This window comes from Mirounga angustirostris, unplaced genomic scaffold (assembly GCF_029215605.1).
Source record: "Mirounga angustirostris isolate CCGP_5_RB_7025 unplaced genomic scaffold, mMirAng1.0.hap1 SCAF_1, whole genome shotgun sequence".
NCBI lineage: Eukaryota > Metazoa > Chordata > Mammalia > Carnivora > Phocidae > Mirounga > Mirounga angustirostris.
The window spans coordinates 38899074-38920814 of NW_026991709.1; the positions used below are offsets into that span (position 1 = coordinate 38899074).

At 34.5% G+C, this 21741-nt stretch overlaps 1 long non-coding RNA gene and 1 other non-coding gene across 2 annotated transcripts in view; both read right to left on the minus strand.

Annotated features, from left to right (window-relative positions):
- The window catches only part of LOC135362116 (uncharacterized), a 234641-nt gene that overhangs the window by 142382 nt on the left and 70518 nt on the right, over positions 1-21741 (minus strand). The gene's annotated exons all lie outside the window — the stretch shown is intronic.
- Positions 10799-10871, minus strand: TRNAR-CCU (transfer RNA arginine (anticodon CCU)). Its single transcript has one exon. It is a non-coding gene; the product is annotated as a tRNA-Arg (tRNA).

The following is a 21741-nucleotide window of genomic DNA, read 5'->3' on the forward strand; positions in this document are numbered from 1 at the left end:
ATAGCCCTCCCTCTGCACATGTCCATGTCCAAATTGTTTCCTCTTATAGGAACACCAAGCATATTGGATAAGAGCTCTTCCTAATGACCTCATTTTAACTTAATTACCTCTTTAAAAATCTTATCTCCAGATACAGTCACATTCTGAGGTACTAATAGATAGGACTTCAACATCTAAATTTTGGGGGGAAACAATTCAGCCCATAATAGATACCTATTGAGGAAAAGGCAAATCTGTGTTTTAATCTAGCTTCCCCATCTTTTCAAAACTTGTAGAAGCTACTTAATCATAATAATTCTGTTTCTTTATCATTAAGGTGGTAACTAATAAAAACCACCCCAAAGGATTATTATTAGCATTAAAGGGAAAAAATTAAGAGACTATAATATGTGCTTGTCACACAAGAAAAAAAACTAATCATAATGTCCTTGTCACACAGGTGATCATTTTATACTACAAATTAGTACTGTTCCCATGTCCTTGTTTTCTTTGTTTTATGTTTCCCTATCATAAAGTGTGTGTGTGTGTGTATTTCCCCATTATCTTCTAATAACATAAGTGTAAATTCTCTCCATATGAAGATTAAAGGTAGAGTAAGTAGTGCAATTAATTATGCAGAACATTTGCTCAGTGTGCGACCACTCTGTCCTGGACACCAAGAGTCCCCCTCACAGGCTACAAAATCCCTCTAGGCCTCAGTACTCTCTGTTAACAAGTACAGGGTGGACCTGTTTTGAATTGGCAGTCACATTGGAATGAGCAAGGGGGAACTATCATTGAGAATCTCCTGTGTTTCTTTTAACCTGAGGGATGTTAGAAATGGACAAAATATGGTTTCCAAACCTAAAGAGTAAATAATCCAGTTCAGGGGTGGGAAAGCTTTTTTTCTGTAAAGGGCCAGACAGTAAATATTTGAGGCTTTGCGGCCCATACAGTCTCTGTTTCTAACTACTCAGCGCTGAAGTCCTAATGAGAAAGCAGTCATGAACAATACATAAATAAGGGTGGCTGTGTTCCAATGCATATTTATTTATGGAAACTGAAATTTGAATTTCATGTAATTTTCATGTACTGTGATATATTTATTTTTCTTCCTTTGGCTGTTTTCGATGACTTTAAAATCATTTTGTAGCCTGTGGGCCTACAAAAGACAGGTAGTAGGCCTCATTTGGCCTGCTGTCCAAAGTTTGTCAACCCCTGATCTAGTTTAAAAAATGAGAAAATACTTAGGAAATATTTTGTGACTTGCACATGAAATCGGGTGGTATGTTTTACGGCATAAACTTTATGTGATTTCAATGGCCTCATGCTCTTAATGTGAATATTAATTATTTTATAAGAGTGTCAAAATGGGGTGTAATGGACTCTTCTACCCCCACCCCTTAGAAGATAACTGTGTGATTAGTTAGGACTATCATTTGATCTTTACTCCTGTGTTCATACCAAGCTAGTCTCTCACTCCCAGCTTGGATAGTTGGGTTTACTGCATGCTATGGGAACCTGGAAAATGGCAATTCTCAGAGTCAATTTCTTTCTGGCAATCATTCAAGAATCCCAAGTGTAAGCCATTTCTTGTCCCAGAGGAGGAGGAACCAAGTATTCAAACCTAGAGAGCAAGAGTAGTGGGTGAAGTACAGTTCTCATTGTTGAGGAGATAAATCTCTGAACCCATAACCCATCTGATAGGTGAGATGCCAATAAATCTCTATGGGTAACAGCAATTGTGAAAGACAACCATAACCATTGTCTGAGACACCTTCCTACTTTCATTCATCTGGCTTGCCAAGACCTCACAATGCTGGTGTTGAGACACATGGCATCGTAAGCAGTATAAATGTTTAGACAAGTGGACACCACCATGAGGCCATGAAAGGCAGCAATTAAATCAGATTGGGATCATTTCTAGTAGAAAGTGTACCTGGGTTAAAGGAATGTCCAAGTAGGTAGATTTATACAATCTTGAATTTATACAATTGAGAAACTCCACAAACCTGGTCTATTTTAGAGCCTAAAAATACTTTAAACTGCTAGAGCAGAAGTGTTTGACTTTTATTAATGAAAAGTGACATTCATTCACAGAAATTAGAAGTTACTTTTACGTAAGAAAAGTCCTATATTTGAAAGTATTATCAATTTTCAAGTTATAACAGCTCTGGAGCATTAATTCATTTTCTAGACTAGGAAGCCTTTCTCAGTTTTCCATCTCCTATGAAATGAATGTCTGCTAAATTCACTGCTCTAATTTATAATGCTATACAAAGGTTGCATTCCATCTATAATCTTTAACAGTAGACTGCAATTCTAGAGTTTAAAAATCAGTTCAGTAAATAAATGACTGTGTGAAGTGTACCTATGTTACAGGAATATTTACTAAAACTCTTTAATTCATATTTATCCTCACATGCCATACAATAAATGGTGTCCTTTAATATTTGGTCTCTTTAAGAAGTTTTCTATACTTTTAAAAAAAATGATGTTATACTTAATTGTGTAAACTAACTCAGATATTCTTTGGAAATAAACAAGAAGTATACTAATACAAATAAGAATATAAATTTAATTTTGTTCTTCCATGCCCCTGATCTGTAATGCCAGATATGAATATATAGGGAAAGACACATATCCTATAACAATGGTAATGTAATCATTCCAAAAACCAAAGTTAAAATGCACATGAATTTCCTGTTTAACAAATTTGCAGGCAAAACCCTTTTTCTACCCAAATGTCTTGTATTTGAATATAAGTTTTCTTTTCATCCCTGTATCATAATTGCCTTTGCACACAGCAGAATGGCTAATGCCATCACTTGTTTTACATTTGTTTTGCTTCCTGCTGTTGAATGAACAATCAGTGTTTACAGATTAGCAGCAGTTGTAGTCTTCTGACTTTTACTCCTTTCAAACTGGCCAATGAGAAGCATTTTATATTTGTTGCTCTGGCATTTTTGGAGTAGCTAGGACATTCACAGTGCAAACCACTGTTATTCATACTGTTATAATTCCTTTGCAGTTAAGTCATTACGAGCAATCATAGCAGGCTTGTAGTACAATACCTTATATGGGAATGTCATGTGAGATGCCCAGAGCTACACAAAAAATAAAGGCCAACTTGTCTGGCTGAGGAGGGATTTATTACGAGCCCCCTGGCAGAGGGATCTTTTTGGAAAATATTATATGCTTCTGCGGGGCAGATCTTATGAACCTGAAATGCAGCAGGTGTCCTGAGCCTCAAAGGAAAGGTGCCATGAGCATCAAACCACACAGCATTTCTTTTAGAATTTATCACAATCCCAGCTGCGTTTCCTCTATACACAAAACTTTAACAGAAATTACTTCGATAATTAAAATATTAACCAAAATAGCACAGATCAGTAAAACCACAAAGACACTGTGGGACATTTAGTTAGCCCCACTTCCCTGCTTAGAAACAAACTGGAAAGACAAGTTCACTTTCTTGTCTATGGACCTATCTCTCTGAGTGCCTGTAATCTGCTCTGAGATACTTAGAATTATTCCAAAGTACACGTGGAATGAAGGCCTGAAGTTATCAATCCCGAGAGTCTGAGGAATTTAATTTATGCTACCCTGGGGCAATTTAACACCTGGCCCTGCCTCAGACATAAACCCCATGTCAAGAGAGAATTTGGAATTTTTAAAGAAGTAGTCCCAGTAAGGAAAACACTATAGGGAAAGACAGCAAATGCGGAAGTTCTAGAACTATTTTTTGAACTATCTAATGAAGTCACTTACCTTTTTCTCTGTGTGTGTGTGTGTTACTGTTTTAATTAAAATGAAAATAATAATACCCTACCCAAGTGTGTGCTAAGACAATAAATTATTCAAAACTAGCATTTGTATAGCATCTTATTGCTAACAAATCTAACAGTACATTTGACCCTCACACCTACCTGATGAGATATGGTGAGAATGGATATAAGTGAGAAAACAAAGCATGAGAGATTTAGTGAATTGGTTAATTCCAAGAAAAATATATAAAAATATCACAGCTAGGTGTTCTTACTAAATAGTCGCTATTTCTTTCTTTCTTTCTTTTTTTTTTTTTAGATTTTCTGTTTAAATTATTCCTACACCCAACATGGGGTTTGAACTCATAACCTTGAGATCAAGAGTCATATGCAACACGGAGTGAGCCAGCTAGGCATCCCAATCCCTACTCTTTTTAATACACTTATCGTACAATATGAAATATTTAAATTATTTCAGATAGGAAACGGCTTGTCTCAGTGCAATGTGAGAGGTCTAAATGCAAAATAACGTTTTCTGAATGCTCTTAATTGCACGAATTGGCAAGGATTTCAGAGTGCATCCTCCAAACTGCTGGTTCTACAAAACGAACCAGCAAATTCTGTAGACTTTTTGCAGAACTGAAAGGCAACAGGTAACTTCTACACCCTGTGGTAGATGCCAGATTTTTGACTCAGATCATGTTAAAATCTCTGAATTAACTGAATAAACATGACAGTAAACACCCAATAATGTTGACAAGAATTGAAGCAAAGATCCCAACTACAATCAATTGTAAGCACAGTGTAATATGTTTCAATCTTCTGCTGCATTTCTGCTCTGCGGTACACAAAATAATGACCTCTCAAAGATGTCCATACCCCAATCCCCAGAACCTGTGAATGTTACTTTACATAGCAAGAGGGACTTTACGTATGCTATTAAGATTAAAGATCTTGAAGGGCGCCTGGGTGGTTCAGTTGGTTGGGCGGCTGCCTTCGGCTCAGGTCATGATCCTGGAGTCCCTGGATCGAGTCCCACATTGGGCTACCTGCTCGGTGGGGAGTCTGCTTCTCCCTCTCCCACTCCCCCTGCTTGTGTTCCCTCTCTCGCTGTATCTTTCTCTGTCAAATAAATAAATAAAATCTTTAAAAAAAAAAAAAGATTAAAGATCTTGAGATGGGAACATCATCCTGAATCATCCTGGTTGGCCCAATCTAATCATGGGTATGTAAAAGCTTTCCAAGCTGGGTCAAAGATAGAGATGTGAAAATGAAAGAAGGGACAGAGAGATAAAGTTCCTAGCTTTTAAAATGGAGGAAGGGGGCCATGAGCTAAGGAACACAGGTGAGCTATAGAAGCTGGAAAAGGAAAGGAAATGGATTTTCCCCTAGAGTTTCTAGAAAGAACACAGCCTGCTCACCTCTTGATTTTAGCACAGTGAAAAACCTTTGTTGAACTTCTGAGTGACAAAACTAAAAGGTTTTGTTTTAGTTCACTACATTTATCGGAATTGGTTACAGCAGCAATAACAACATTTAATACATGCTCTATTTCTAAACCTTGACTTTACTGGTTTAAATCTATGTGATGTTCCAAGTTACATTTTGTTACTTTGAGCAGCATTCACACATTTGCATCAGAAAAATAATATAAGAAGTACATGGTAGACATGTAGAAAAATATCACAATAGGGCTGTAAACACTTATCATTGATTTAAACTGACTTTATCCTTTTAATTGTTTTTTTGACTGATTTTTTTATGCCATCTTTGCTGAAATTGTCCTTTCATGGGTGACTTTTATATCATGTCTTTTCTAAACCTGAAAAAATTAATTAAATGAGTGTTTTATTCATTTGATGCCTACCATTGGGTTGACGATTAATTTTTTTCATTGAAATGGATGAATATATTTTTTGAACAAGCAGTGATTTTGACGTATAAGTGTACTAATTCTATAGAAGTACCAAGGTTGATTATCTCTCACAATAACATGATAAAAAGACATGTGGAATAGTATAGTTGGCTACTTGGTCATTTTATTTGAGTTAAATCTGCCTTCTCTAATATAATGGACTGCTGGTTTTAAATTCTACAAAAGCAGTGCCTCTCATGTGAGGATTTTGATAAAGATTTACCTGTCATCTGGCTTTTCTGTCTGAGCTTTTGATGGATTATACTTGCATAACACTTGAGAAGTATATTGAAGATCACCAATGAAATGGGAGGCCATGGTTACATTTATAGTTAATGTTGTGTGTCACATTTATGGAGGATTTTCTATCTTCACATGTGGTTGACTTGGCTGGCTCACTGGTTATATATAGTTCTTGATCCATTTCAATCCTGTTTCAACACTGTAATGAAGTGAACTTAAATATTTTATATGCCACATTTTCAGTAATACATACAAACACATTAAAAGGTTTGTTCCAGGACATTGAAATACCACTCATATTCCTTTTGCTTACTCCTTACACTGATGAAATTCAAAAACGTGTGGAACAATCAACTTCTCTTGGCAAATTTATATGGATTTAGAAAACTATCATTTAATAAATTATTCTTTTTTTCAAACTAGAAATTCTATGGTATGGCCATAGCCTCAATTTAGAGATAGTTCAGTTATTTTGTGTTTTAAAAACTAAAACTAAAAAAAAAAAAAAAAAAAAAAAAAAATTATTTGCAGTTCACCTAAAGTGCTCCTACTTTGGGGAATTATTTCATGGTAAGTAAATTAACAAGAATATTCATTTATAAAGTAGGATGTCAATGAATTAATGGACACTGAGAAATGTGCCACCTCCTAATCTGAAATAATGAAATTGACTAGTTAGAAAAGCCTATCTCTAAAAGATGAAGGGCTTGGAAGAGAAGGCAAATGAATATGAGAAGGATGTTTTAGTGAACACAGTTGAGTCTTTTTTCACTGACAAGACCCCTTGAGGTTTTCCTGCCCTAATCCCATACATAGAGAAAATCACGGTCCAAAGATGTTGAACCTAGAGTATCCAGAAATCCTGGGTAAACAATGTTGGCATTAAATATTTGTGGTGGCTGGCTTTTTACAAATAACCAAGTGAATAATACATTCAGAGTTAATCAAGAGTTGAATGAGAATGAACCATTTAAGAGCTTGACATTGAAACTGATTTAAATAACTTCTAATGGGCAATTCACTGAGCAAAGCATGCATTTAGTATACTTTTGAAAGATGCTTTCTCAGAGAAAAATTTATTAAAATCTATATTGATGATGATGATAATGATATAAGTAATTAGAAACATTTACATTTGTATATTGAATTGTCCAGGATCACATACCGGTTAATCTAAATCTGTTTCTGTTGCTCTCTCAGCTACAATAAAACAAAATTAGACTATTTTATCTTACTATCTAGTATCAGTACACTTGATATCTTGGCATGTCTATTTCTACCATGAGAATATTCCAAAGGTAGATCAAAATACTTTCTTGAACTACATTGTGTAAACTTAACTCTGGTTATTTTTTTATGTTCTAGATTCCAAGAATATGTACTTATATTGCAATACTAACATTTAAATGTAATGTGTTACAAGTAATTAGTACACAGCTTACCTCATATTAGTTTTATTTTATTCTTGCTGTTGTGAGATTTCAAAGAAAGCATAACCAGTTTTCTCAATCTATTGTCTATTATGCCCCCTTGAGATTATAAAATGCTCATGCTCCTACTGCCTTCAAAGACAGTGGTAGGCCAAATTCCATCTCCACTCCCTGTATTTTTTTTTTTTAAGTTAGCTCTACGTCCAACATAGGGCTCAAACTCACAACCCCAAAATCAAGAGTCGCATGCTCTACTGAGACAGCCAGACAACCCTCCACTCCCCTGCTTTTATTTATCACTAAATATGCTCCCAACTGCCACAGAGTTATTTTCAAGCTTTAATTTTTCCATAGTTGAATTTCCAAAATAAATATTTTGTAAATATAAAATTACAGTATTAAACCACACATATATATGCTGTTTGTAATCCCTTGATGGAATTTGTAAAGTGGTCTACTCCTACCAGCACTAACATTTGCCACTATTAATGGTAGCTAACTCACATTCCTCATGCTCTTACCCTGTGCAAATTATGTATAAACTTTGCATGTATCTGTTCATCTGTTTTGTAGATAAAGACAAAAACGTTTAGAGAGTTAAGTATTGTACCCAAGAGTCAACTTGGAACTCAGGGGGCCATATTCCAGTTTGGGGCTCTAATGTTTATTACCACCCTAAGATAATCCTGCAAACAATACAAAGTGGCTCTCCATGTCCCTCAGAGATGGCCTATCCATGTACACTGATCTTCAATATCCTCTGCAATCTGGCCCTTTTACTATTCTGGCCTCATACCCTACTACGCTCTAACCATGTTACCTTGTTCACTACATTCCAGTCATGCTGGCCTTCATGCTGTTCCTTGAACATAATAGGCATTATCCTGCCTTTTTACTGGTTGTCCTTTCTACTTGGAATACACTTTCCACAGATACTAACATGGTGAATGCCCTTAGCCTCTCCTCTAAATCTGTGATCAAATATAACCTTCTTTGTGATGCTAAAAAAATATTATTTAAAATTGCAAACTTCCCCTACCACCTCCAAGTCCACCACCCCCCAGGTCTCCCCATGCCCCCTCCCTTATTCTTTTTCATTCGTAGCACTTATCACTATAAAATCTTTAAAATTTACTTTCTCAAATCCACATTGCTAGGGTTAGTATCCAAAATATATAAAGAACTTACACAACTCGACACCAAAAACACAAATAGTCCGATTTAAAAATGGGCAGAAGACACGAACAGACATTTCTCCAAAGAAGACATACAGATGGTCAACAGACACATGAAAAGATGCTTGCCATTATTCATCACCAGGGAAATGCAAATCAAAACTACAGTGATAAACCACCTCATACCTGTCAGAATGGCTAAAATCAAAAACTCAAGAAACAAGTGTTTCCAAGGATGTGGAGAAAAAGGAACCCTCATACACTGTTGGTGGGAATGCAAACTGATGTGGAAAACAGTATGGAGGTTCTTCAACAAATTGGAAATAGAACTACCCTACAATCCAATAATTGCACTACTGGGTATTTACACAAAGAATAGGAAAACATTAATTTGAAGGGATATATACACCCCTATGCTTATTGCAGCATTATTTATAAGGGCCAAACTATGGCAGGAGCCCAAATATCCACTGACAGATGAAGGGATAAAGATGCAGGGTGTGTGTATGTGTCTCTGTGTATGAGTATACATATATGTGGAATATCATTCAGCCATAAAAAAAGAGTGAAATCTTACCATTTGCAACAATATGGATGGATCTAGAGAGTATAATGCTAAGCGAAATAAGTCAGTCAGAGAAAGACAATTATTTATGATTTCACTCATATGTGGAATTTAAGAAACAAAACAAATGAACAAAAGAAAAAAAGGGAGGCCAGAGACATATGGGTGGTTCAGTTGGTTAAGCATCTGCCTTGGGCTCAAGTCATGATCTCAGGGTCCTGGGATCGAGCCCCGTGTCAGGCTCCCTGCTCAGGGGGGAGTCTGCTTCTCCCTCTCCCTCTGTCCCTGCCCCCTGCTCATGCTATCTCTCTCTTTCTCTCTCTTTCTCAAATAAATAAATAAAATCTTAAAAAAAAAAAAAGGAGAAACCAAAAAAACAGACTCTTAACTATAAAGAACAAACAGATGTTACCAGAGGGGACGTGAGTGGGGGAATGGGTTAAATAGGTTAAATAGGAGTGCACTTGTCTTAATGAGCACTGAGTAATGTACAGAATTATTGGATCATTATATTGTACACCTAAAACTAATATAGCACTGTATGTTAACTATCCTGGAATTAAAATAAATTTAAATAGTAAAATAACCCCCCCCCCCAAAAAAAAACCCACATGCTCTACTAGGTTGTGAAGTCCACAAGGTCAACTTTCTGGTGTGGTTTTTTTTTTTTTTTTTTGGAAGGCAGTCTATTTTGTTCACTTATATACACCAGATGCCTAAGGTACATAATGAGCACTCAATAAATGTTTGTTGAATGAACAAGTAAATGAATAATGATCTCTGCCTCTTTGTTCCACATACTTTATTTCCTCTAATATAATCAAAAGCTGTACAGCATTGATTTATACTATGTTTTCTAATGTTTCCATGAAAAATTTTCACAGATTCATTTTTTTTTCACAGATTCATTTTTTATCACCATTTCATCATTTAGGAATCATTAGATACAGTGATATCTAATTTTTTTTTAAGATTTTTGTTTATTTATTTGTCAGAGAGCAAGAGAGAGAGAGCACAAGCAGGGAGAACAGCAGAGGCAAAGGGAGAAGCAGGCTCCCCACTGAGCAGGGTGGCTGATACGGGACTCAATCTCAGGACCCTGAGATCATGACCTGAGCCAAAGGCAGATGCTTAACTGACTGAGCCACCCAGGTGTCCCTAATATCACTTAAGTTTATGCTGAAAGTAAGAATGGTAATTGGAGCTTCTGCATTAATCTTCTGTGAGCCAGGATATTGTAAATTTTGCCTTGTCTTTTTTTTTAAGTCAAATGTCATTTATATAAGGAGGATTAAAACAGAATTTATAGATTGTACCAATATTATGGAAAACAAAGTTGCTTGCACTACTCTACAGTCACAGATCGAATCTAACCATAGTCAGTTGTTCACATAGTGTATGCGACAACTTCAAGAGGAATCTGCCAAAGGTGTTAAAAGAATCCTGCAAAAAATTCAATACTATAGTAAATCATATAAGGAGAGTGTAGAATGGACTATGCTTATCCATCACAAATAAACAAACTCAAAGCTTCCATTTTTCTAAAGATAGCAACCACTTCCCATGTGAACTGTAGTATTTTAGTATAAGGTTATTTGGGACCATGTAGAGTTTATATTACCTACTGACACCAAAAAATATGATATACTTCTCTGAATCCTATTTAACTCACATTAGTAAATCATTGGAAGGTTTTGTTTCTGTTTTATTTTAAGTAATCTCTACACCCAACATGGGGCTTGAACCTACAACCCTGAGATCAGGAGTCACATGCTCTACCAGCTGAGCCAGCCAGGCTCCATCATTTGAGATCATACTGCCATGTAGAGAATCCCTTTTAATTCTGAGTACCATTAGTTCCTATCAGTGTTGTTATTTTTTCTGAGTTGAGTTCATTCATATTTTTTAAGATTGCTTTCATTACTTAGTATTGCATTTCTTATGATGGTAATAGACATTTATTAGTTTTTTCATCATCCAGCTTCTGACCCATTTTTAAGAGTGGGATATTGAGTCCCCACACTCAAATTTGAAGATGTTAAAAAAATGGTCATTTGACTCTCCTGGTGTGAAGATACAGGCACATGATCTAGATTTTACCCAGAAATCTCTATCCCAGACTGTGACCGTGAAGCAATAACAAGGATATTCAGGTGTCACATAGAATCCTGCTTGGTGAAGAGAAGCAGAGTTGGCAGGAGCAGTAGCTACATTGATTCCAAAAGCAGTAATAGTAACAGAGGAAGCACCAGAGTCTGGAGTTGGTAAGGGAAGCAATGTTTGAGTGTCCAGAGCCTGGTGGCAGTGACTGGCATTATCAACAATCTCTGAATGATGAGTGGATAACCTTCAGCCTTGTTCTCTGACCTTCACCAAACTTTTTGGAGTCACTCCATGCCCTCTCAATAGCTTGTTTTTGTTTTTTTAGTTTAAGTCAGGTAGAATCAGTTTCTGTTTTTTGATTCTAAAAATCTAGTCTGCTATACTAATAAATGTGCATTTTAAGTGTAATCATTAATATTTAACAGCGATTGATTCATGTCTATGTACTAAAATGTTTATAAGCTGTATTTATGTCCTCCCTGAGATTATAAGCATGTTTTATCCAATGATTTTGTTATTTACTTAATATTTAGACATAACTTGGTAAAATTAACTGAGTAAAGCAATGTACAAAAGATGTAATGTGTGATTAACAGTCTTAATGTATCATCAATATTACTATGGAGCAAACCCAATCTTCATACAGTTTTATAAACACACAAATGTGTTGGGAAATCAGAATTTAATTCTCAAAAGTGTGATCACTCTTTAATGGTGTCGACAGCTAACTTTTATTGTCTTCAAATATCAAGTCTTTGAAATAATGGAGAGGGAATTCAACTGGGACTCAGGAAATATTATTTTCAATATTATCACTGTTATCATTACCATAAACCAATATCCTCCTTTGAGGAAAAGACTTAGAATTATTAACGTATAAATTTCCCATGAAGTATCCATCAACAAATTGGTCTTGATTTACAGTGTTGAAACAGTTTCTAACTTAAAGTAAAAATATATGAAGCACATATTATAAAATATTAATATTTGTCAATCTACTTTGTTGAGTATTACATGGAAATCTGCTGTATTAATCTATAAATTTTGTTTGTAATAATTTATGTTGAAAATTTTAAAATATTTTTAAATTAATTGAATAAAAGAACTCATACAACTCACCACCAAAAAAACAAATAATCCAATTAAAAACTGGGCAGATGACCTAAATAGAGGCTTTTCCAAAGAAAACATGCAGATGGCCAATAGGCACATTTAAAACTGCTCAATATCACTCATCATCAGGGAAATGCAAATGAAAACTGCAATGGGATAACCCTTAATACCTGTCAGAACAGCTAGTATCAAAAACAAGAAATAACAAGTGGAGGAAAGGGAACCCTCATGCACTGTTGGTGGAAATCTAAACTGGTACTACCACTATGGAAAACAGTATGGAGGTTTCTCAAAAAATTAAAAGCAGAAATACCATACAATGCCATAATTCTACTTCTGGGTAGTTACCCAGAGGGAAAAAATACTAATTTGAAATGATATATGCACCCCTATGTTCAATGCAACATTATTTGCAATAGCCAAGAAATGGAAGCAACCTAAGTGTCCATCAATAGATGAATGGATATAGGTATGGTATATAGGGGTGCCTGAGTGGCTCAGTTGGTTAAGTGTTTGCCTTTGGCTCTGGTCATGATCTCAGGGTCCTGGGATGGAGCCCCATGTCAGGACCCCTGCTCAGCGGGGAGTCTGCTCCTCCCTCTGCCTCTGCCCCCTGCCCCTGCTCATGCATGTGCATGCATGCTCTCTCTCTCTCTCTCTCAAATAAATAAATAAATAAAATCTTTAAAAAAAAGATGTGGTATATACAATAGAATATTACTCAGCCATAAAAAAGAATGAAATTTTGCCTTTCACAACAACATTGATGGACCTAGAGGGCATTTTGCTAAGTGAAAGAAGTCAGAAAGAGAAAGACAAATGCCATATGATTTCATTTCTATGTAGACTCTAGAAAACAAATGAACAAGCAAAAACCAGAAATACACTCATAAATACAGAGAAGAAACAGGTGATTGCTGGGGAGAAGGGATAGGAAGATAAGAGAAACTTCTAGTTATCAAATAAATCATGAGGCTGAAAAAGATAGCATAGGAAATACAGTCAATAATACTGTAAGAGCTTTATATGGTGATAGATGATAATTATACTTCTCATGGTGAGCATTTTGTAATATATATAATCAAATCACTATGTTATACACCTGAAACAAATATAATATTGTATGTTAATTACACATCGATAAAAAAAGATGACTTCGTTTCTGACAGGAAAAAATTATTTGTAATATTTCATATTAACAAATAAAATATTTTAAAATTAATTCAAGAGAATGTCATTTATTTTCCATGATAATGTTAATTGTGCAATGAGAGTCAGTACACAGGACCAAGAATCACACATTGTTAAACAGATTTCTTTTGAATTTCTTACATTTTGTAATTCAATCCATTCTGTGGAAACATTACATCAGAAGCTATATAATAGACATGAGTTACAGGTAAAGAGACAGATGTGGATATAGATATAGGTATATATATGGTTTTTTATCTATACACATTTAAGTTACTTTCACTTAGGCTATTAAGATTATCATTGCTAATAGTGCCTATGAAAAATATGTTTATTTTTAATCTTTAAATGTTAAAATTTTGTAACACTTTTTTCACCTTGTAGTTAAATTAGAGAAAAATTGATATCAAAAGATGAATATAGGTGCATTATCCTTTTTGACTGATTTTTTTCTGCATCAGCCTCCATTTTAATATTAATCTATTTTCCAAAAGCAGAAGCTGATAATTTCCCCACATTGTGCCATGACTTTATGTCACAGAGACAGTCTAATCAGGTATAAAATGGAATCTAATATAATTTCATTTGAATAAGCTCAAGTAAAATTGGCCTCTGAGCAAAGAAGAAGTTATAAATTAAACTGTTGAATCACATAGAATTACCCACACAAAGGATACTTAAATGGTGGGAGAAACACATTTTCCCAATATAAATGAAGACTACTGAATTGTGGTTTTTATTCAGAGTCTGATGTAAAAAATGATATAAAATGTTATTGTAGGAGCACCTGGGTGGGTCAGTGGGTTGAGTGCTGGAATCTTGATTTCAGCTCAGGTAATGATTTTGGGGTCGTGATGGAGCCGCAAGATGGGCTCACTGCTCAGTGGGGAGTCTGCTCCTTTCCCTCTCCCTCTAGCCCTCCCCCTGCTCACACACACCCTCTCTCAAATAAATAAATTTAAAAAAGAAAGAAAGAAAAAAAAGAAGTGTTACTGTGTATATTCAAAGTTTGTTCACAATGTAAAAATATTTTTCTGGTAAGTATGGAAACATTTCTCTTATTTAGTACTGTTACAATCAATCAATCTAGCATGATTCCTTATAAAATTTGAATCATGCCAGGATCTCTGCCTGTAGACTTCTTTCATTGCAAACTAGTGCATCTGATTTTCTTTGGTTCATTTGTATGGCTAGGATGAGAACCAAAGTGCCTACTTAGAAATAACTCATAGGAAACTGCTGAGATAGTAAGTGGGCCTCTCATATATGTCTACGTGGCATGTTACATATCACGTATGGGTACCACATATGTGATCGTATGTGACACATTACAAATATTACTTCTCTTGAGAAAGTTAAATCCTCTACTAGATAGGTAGCATAAATCACATGTTGACTCTCATCAAAGACTGTCAACCCCAAATATCAATTCAGGAACTTTAAAACAATTTTTTGAAATGTTTTCACTGAAACCGAACTCATGCGATTAATTTTTAAGGAGGTGATATTTTAATAAGATACTGACCTCACACCCTGGCAAAGATTTATGGTTCTGTTAGAATTGTCTATTATTGGTTTTTGATCTTCTACATTCAATATTTATGTGACTCAAAAAAGCATCTTGTTATTCTCGTTTTAACAGAGTTAAGGTTCCAGGTTTCAGTTTCTCTATGATAAAAAATGGCATTAACTTACATTTTTATACACTAGTCTGAAAAAAATAATCAGCACTTAAATTGTAGGCAAATAGATTTATTTGAAGGATTAAAGGATTGATTGGTTATATCATTGAATTCAACTGTTTGTTTTTAAAAGTGCAGCGGTAATTTTAAGTGAAATTGATGTGTCCTATTGGAGCCAAGATCTAATCTCGTAATAGAAGCATTTTATTTCTGTGTTTTAAAAAAAACTTTGATGAGGCAAAAATAAAGAAAACCTGTAATCATTTCCACTATATTATATGCTTTGCATTGTTTTATTTTTTGTGAGTATTCTAGACATACATTTTATTATACAATATCATGGGTTAACATATTTTTAGTAACATCATCAGTATAAAAAACTATTTGAACATGTAATAGACTTATTCCACCAATTTTCTCTAACACCCTGAAGACAACAGAAGATTTTATGTTTAGATAAATAGTAGAAAAATTAGACTTATTAATGTATTTTTTATTTTTATTTTTTCAAGCTTTATTGAGATATAATTGACATATATCACTGTGTAATTTTAAAGCATACAACGCATTGATTTCATACACTTACAGGTTGCTAAATGATGCACACACCAGCATTAGTTAATGCCTCCACCATCTCACATAATTACCATTTCTTTTTGTGGTGAGAACATTTAAGATATATTCTCTCAGCAACTTTCAAGTTTATAGTACAGTATTACTAAGTATAATCACCGTGTTGTATATTATATCCCCAGAACTTATTTATCTTACAACTGGAATTGTGTACCCTTAGAACAATTCTTCTGGCAATCACCATTTTACTCTGCTTCCATGGTTCTAGGAGTCTGGCTTTTTTAGATTCCACATATAAGTAATATCACAGAGTACTATAGTCCCCTCTTATCCACAGTTTCACTTTTCAAGGTTTTAGTTACCTGTGTTCACCCATGGTCTGGAAGCATATGATCCTCCTTCCTATGTGTGGTCAGAAGGTCAATAGTAACTTAATGCTAGGTCACAATGTCTATATCATTCATCTCACTTCAACTCGTCACACAAGCATTTTATCAGAAGATGTGTGAATACTGTATGATATTCTGAGAGCGAGAGACTGTTCATATAACTTTTGTTATAGTAAGTTGTTATAATTATTAGCTGCTGTTGTTAATCTCTGTGCCTAATTTATAAACTAAAATTTATCACAGGTATGCATGTGTAGGAAAGAACATAGTACATATAGGGTTCAGTACAATCAGCAGTTTCAGGCATCCACTGGAGTTCTTGAAACATATCCCCTGTGGGTAAGAGAAGGACTTCTGCACTTGTCTTTCTCTGCTTTATTTCACTTAGCATAATGCCCTCAAGGTCCTTCCATATTGCCCCAAGTGGCAGGATTTCCTTCTTTCTCGTGGTTAAATAATATTCCATTTTCTTTATCCATTCATCTGTTGACAGATTATTTCCATAACTTGGCTATTATGTATAATGCCATAATTAACATGGGAGTACAGATATCTCTTTGACATCACAATTTTATTTCCTTTAGATATGTACCCAGCAGAGGGCTTGCTGAATCATATGGTAATCCTACTTTTAAGTTTTTGAGGAACCTCCATACTGTTTTCTATACTGACTGTACCAATTTACATTCCCCCCAAAGGTGCACAAGGGTTCCTTTTTCTCCATTGTTGTCAACACTTTTCTCCCTTGTCTTTTTGACTAGAGTCATTCTGACAGGTGTGAAGTGCTATCTCATTGTGGTTTTGTTTCACATTTCCCTGATGATTGGTGATATTGAGCCTATTTGTATGTTCCTGTTGGTCATTTGTATATCTTCTTTGGAAAATGTTCCTCTGCCCATTTTTAAATCAGATTTTTTTTTGCTATTGAACTTATGAGTTCCTTAATATATTTTGGATCTTAACCACTTATCAGATTATGAGTTACAAATGCTTTCTCCCATCCTATAGATTGCCATAATTATTAAGCCAAATTAAAGATACTTTTAACTCTTCATATACCCTTAAGGTAGTACTTTGTTTTCATCAGTTAGCTGATAAGACAAATCAGTGTTGAAAATACAGTAAATAATGGATAGTTAACTGTATTACATTTAAATTACATTGAATATTCCCATAGGATAGGTTCATACATGTCCATTTTGTCGCAGGATGCCCAAATAGTGCACATACACAGGGCAAACAACCATGCAGAATGAGGATATTTCACAGTCAAATATTTTGAGCTGCCTTTTTATGTTACTAAGCAAAAATCTTTAAATTATTTGACAATTTCTGATCAGCATCAGTTATATTGTGATCACTTAGATGTTTTGCCCTCAAATTCAGAAAGTTGGTTAACTTTGTGGTTTAAGTTTCCTCAAATATAAATAATAAAATTAGCATCATGGATCTTTAAGCGTCCTTCCATCTCCAAAACATTATAAATTAGCTGTAGAATTATGTTATGCTTCTCGTTTCCACCCAAAATTAAAATTAATTTTATGTATAGTGAAATATTGAATATTGAATAAAATTAATTTTATGCATAGTGAAATATGAATATTAGACGTGAATAGATAGGTAATATCAGCACGACAAAAATAACTTAGATATAAAATAAGCTAGTTCAATATTTTCTACTTTGTATCTATTACTTACAGATAAAATCTATCATCTTCTTATTGTAACATAACTAATTGGGATACTGTAAAACTATTCTCTGAAGAAATCAAACATGGTTGAAAGGATCAATGAATCAATGAATATTCTTTTGAAAGAAAGGAATGTACATGTTTTCCTGTCACCTGTCACTAAAAAAAAAAAGAAAGAAAGAAAGAAAGAAAGAAAGAAAGAAAGAAAGAAAGAAAGAAAGAAAAGTGCTCAATATTCTTATCTTGAAAAAATAAATTATATATTTTGTAATTTTTGCTTTAGCACAATGAACAAAATTGTCATTGATCTGGTCAAATCAATTTTTCATGATGACTATAGTAAATGGAATTTATATATTTGCCATATTTATTCAAAAGATGTATATATGTATTTGTATGTATTTGCTCATTTAGGGATAACAATTTTCGATAACACCCTAAAATCATAAAATAATTTCAATACATAAAATAAATGACTGAACTTCAAATAAGAATTTTGTGTATTTGGGAAATCCATTTTGTATTTTTGTCTTGTTTTGCTTGTTTTCCTGACTAATTCAATTCTAATCCGCCAAAAAAAAAAAATATACGTTTAAGCAACAAAAAAATCATTTCAGTGATACATTCTACACTTGAGTACTGAGAATTTTTTGTTGCTTTCTACAGTGTTATTTTCTACAGTCAGTGCTATTCAAGGTTTTTAAAAATCTTCATTTCTGGGTATATACAGTATTGGCTGACTCAATTCATAAGCCCAAATTTAGCCTGAAATAATTAAATCAGCTTATACTAAGCTCATCACAAAGTTAATAGGTGATCAGATGACTTTTGTATTCGTATTCGCAGAGTAATGTAGCTCAAAAACATCTTCTAGTCTGAGAGTATTTTCAAACTAGTTAACATTTTGATTTATGACCTGATGATAGGTTTCTAACATTATATACTATATTTGGGATAGGGTAGGTCCCCCAGATCTTCATGTACCAGTTCCCTGGGTCAGTTTGAAAAGATTCTTGGGACAGATCCTCAAAATGAGGCATGAGGGAGAATGTTAGTTATGCAAGGCATTCACAAATGTATGCAGTGCCACTCACTGACATCCACAAAGAGTCCATTTTATAAATTGTCAAAGAAGCCATTGTGACAGAGTGACACCAGAGAAGAGCTGTCAATTCTATTATTAAATTGACATTCCGCACATGCTGCTTTCAGATGGAGACCCTTAATGAACTTAGTCTCCTTCTTTTTTCCCCTGCACCATTTAGTGTCTTCTTTCTTATCTGCTCTTTAAGTAGACTTCAGTTTATATTGGTGTTGGATAAGTGAGCCCTATTATAGGCCAACTTTCTGGTTCATTGACAAAATACCTGGGAAAGAGTCTTCATGGCATCTCTGTTGCTCAAGGATACTACAATGATTGCTACAGAAACTATGACATCTCCCAGGGTATTGTCAATCAAGCATTTGAGGGTAAAAACAGGAACAACAACAACAAAGACTGTTTCAAGCAAGATAACAAATAGTACGGTAATCCTATTTGTGAAAAAGAAGAACAAGGCATTGTCTTAATCTGTAGAGCACAACACCCAGCACTTGGGTGTTTTTGACAATGTCCAGCAGAGAGCACACGCCTTAGCCAAAACTGAGGGTTTGATACAAGCTGGTTGCTAATTCTCTTGGGATCTCCATTATTCTCCTAGAGACTGGAGTCATGTGTGCTAAACAGGCATCCAGTGAGGAAAGGGCCCTACCCTTCTCGTTCATTTGTTGAGTGCCATTCTTATTGTTCTATGTCCCCGAGCTTGGATTTCCCAGGTAGCCAATCTTGCTATCCTGCCTGCTGTGAGTCTTCTATGAAGATGACAAACATGAAGAGATGGCTAACTTTTGTTCTCAGGGGTGTCTTGTTGTGGATATCCTGTGACTGACAGCTGTTGGGAAGCAGGACAAGGAGATTTTTACATCTGTTTACTGCCTTGAAGGTTCCCCATTTCTTCTCACATTGACTATTGTCATTCGAGGAAGAACAAGAATTCCTACCCTTCCAGGGCAGATGCCACAGAGCTATGGAGCTGTAGGGTCCTTATACGAGAAATAAGAAGTGGATTGGGGTCACTGGGAGTGGAACGCTGTGATAGTCTATAAGTTAGAACATAAGCATTCCTAACATTAAGCTATTTCGTTTTACATTATTCTTTATATGAAGCAAAAGGCTTAAATACTGTATATTTTCAATATTATATTGATTGAACGAAATCTAAATTGTTTTAATTGTGTCCCAACTGTTTTGCTTTAAACTTTTTGATTTCTTATCACAGCTAGTGTTTCTTATAGCTAAAAACTGGCTGAGTGGAATTAAGGTATCTCTGGCAGTAAATTGACAGATTTACTTAGAAGTTTTGCATTTTCAACAGTAATTATTTTCCTTCCCTTTTTTTTTTTTTAAACTTGTTTGTCGCCTAATTGTTGGAACTTTACATTCCATAATTAGTTGCTTGACTATCATCTATACTTTACTTCAAATATGATGGTGTAATAAAATCTGAGTCTTATATAAAACATCAGCACAGAAATTATATTACAGAACTTTCCTGAATGAAGAAACCAAACTGATGGAATTCCCGTGCCCATTATGTGGTCTAAAACTTTCTGAAAAATGTTTTACTGTGGCATATAATTTACTCAATGTAAGTGGTTTCTATAGAGCTATTGTAAAGCCTTTCTGTCACTTACTGGATTTAGGATGATGGGATTTTAAGCCCTTTGATCCAGAGCCTATGTTTCATAGTCAAGACTAAGAGCCAAGACTAAAGCATAATTGAACTTCCTAACTTAAAAAAAAAAAGGGTTGAGTTATGGATAGCCTGAGGGGAAAAAAATCGGTATGTCTTCAGACGCAGAAATATGTGCTAAGTGAATATGAAACCTTGAAATATACATGTCAGCTAAAAAACCAAGTCTCAAATTTAGTACATTTACCTATCTTTTTTCTAACTAGCTACATATGTTTATTTATATACATATATTAAATATATAAAACAAAACATTTTCTTTCATGTCATTTCACAGTAAAATTATCTAAAACACCTTATTCTGCTTTAGAACAAGAAAAACTTTGAATACTTTTATAAGGGAGGAAAAATTATTTTTCCTAATACCCTCCTGGGTTTTCTGGCTGTGGCTCTTTAAAATAGACTGTCAAAAGGTAGATTAACAAGGGAAAAGCATACAAATGTATTTACTAGAAGTTTTGTGTGATACAGAGCCTTCATAAGGAAACAAAGACCTGAAGAAAAGGTTAAGTTTGAGCCTTTTCATACTAGTTTTGATGAAGAGTGAAAAGTCATAGAAAAATATGATAAGACAAAAAGGTATGAACTAAGGGTAGTAAATGGGGAAACAACAACGCCTGTTCCTTCAGATTCCTTTTGGCATCCCTTCACCTTTAGAGATAAGGATGCTCCTTTCCTCCGGGTATAGGGAAGGAACATGAGGGTCTTATGACCTGCTTCAGGGGACAAGGGGGAGGTCAGAGAGTTTTCCCTGCACCTGCCATTTCTCAAATTCCTCGAACTTAAAATATTCTATAGGACAAGTTGCTATATTTTGGAGTAGTGTGTTCTGAACCTCTTTCAACATAATAATTTTAAGTATTTTTAATTTTTTAAACAACTTTGATTTTTTTCTTCCTTTTTACCTCTCAATTCCACATGACTTGGAATAAAATATGTGATCGACATCAAGAAATACTACAAAAAATTCAACATGATTAGAGGGTCATCTTATTATATAAATACAATGATTTATGGAAAATCATTAGTAAGAATCTTATATTTTTTGTCTAAGTGAAATAAGAATCATTTCTAATGCTGTATGAGCTGTAACATTTTATGATCCTATCCTTATAAGTACAATGGATTTTTGA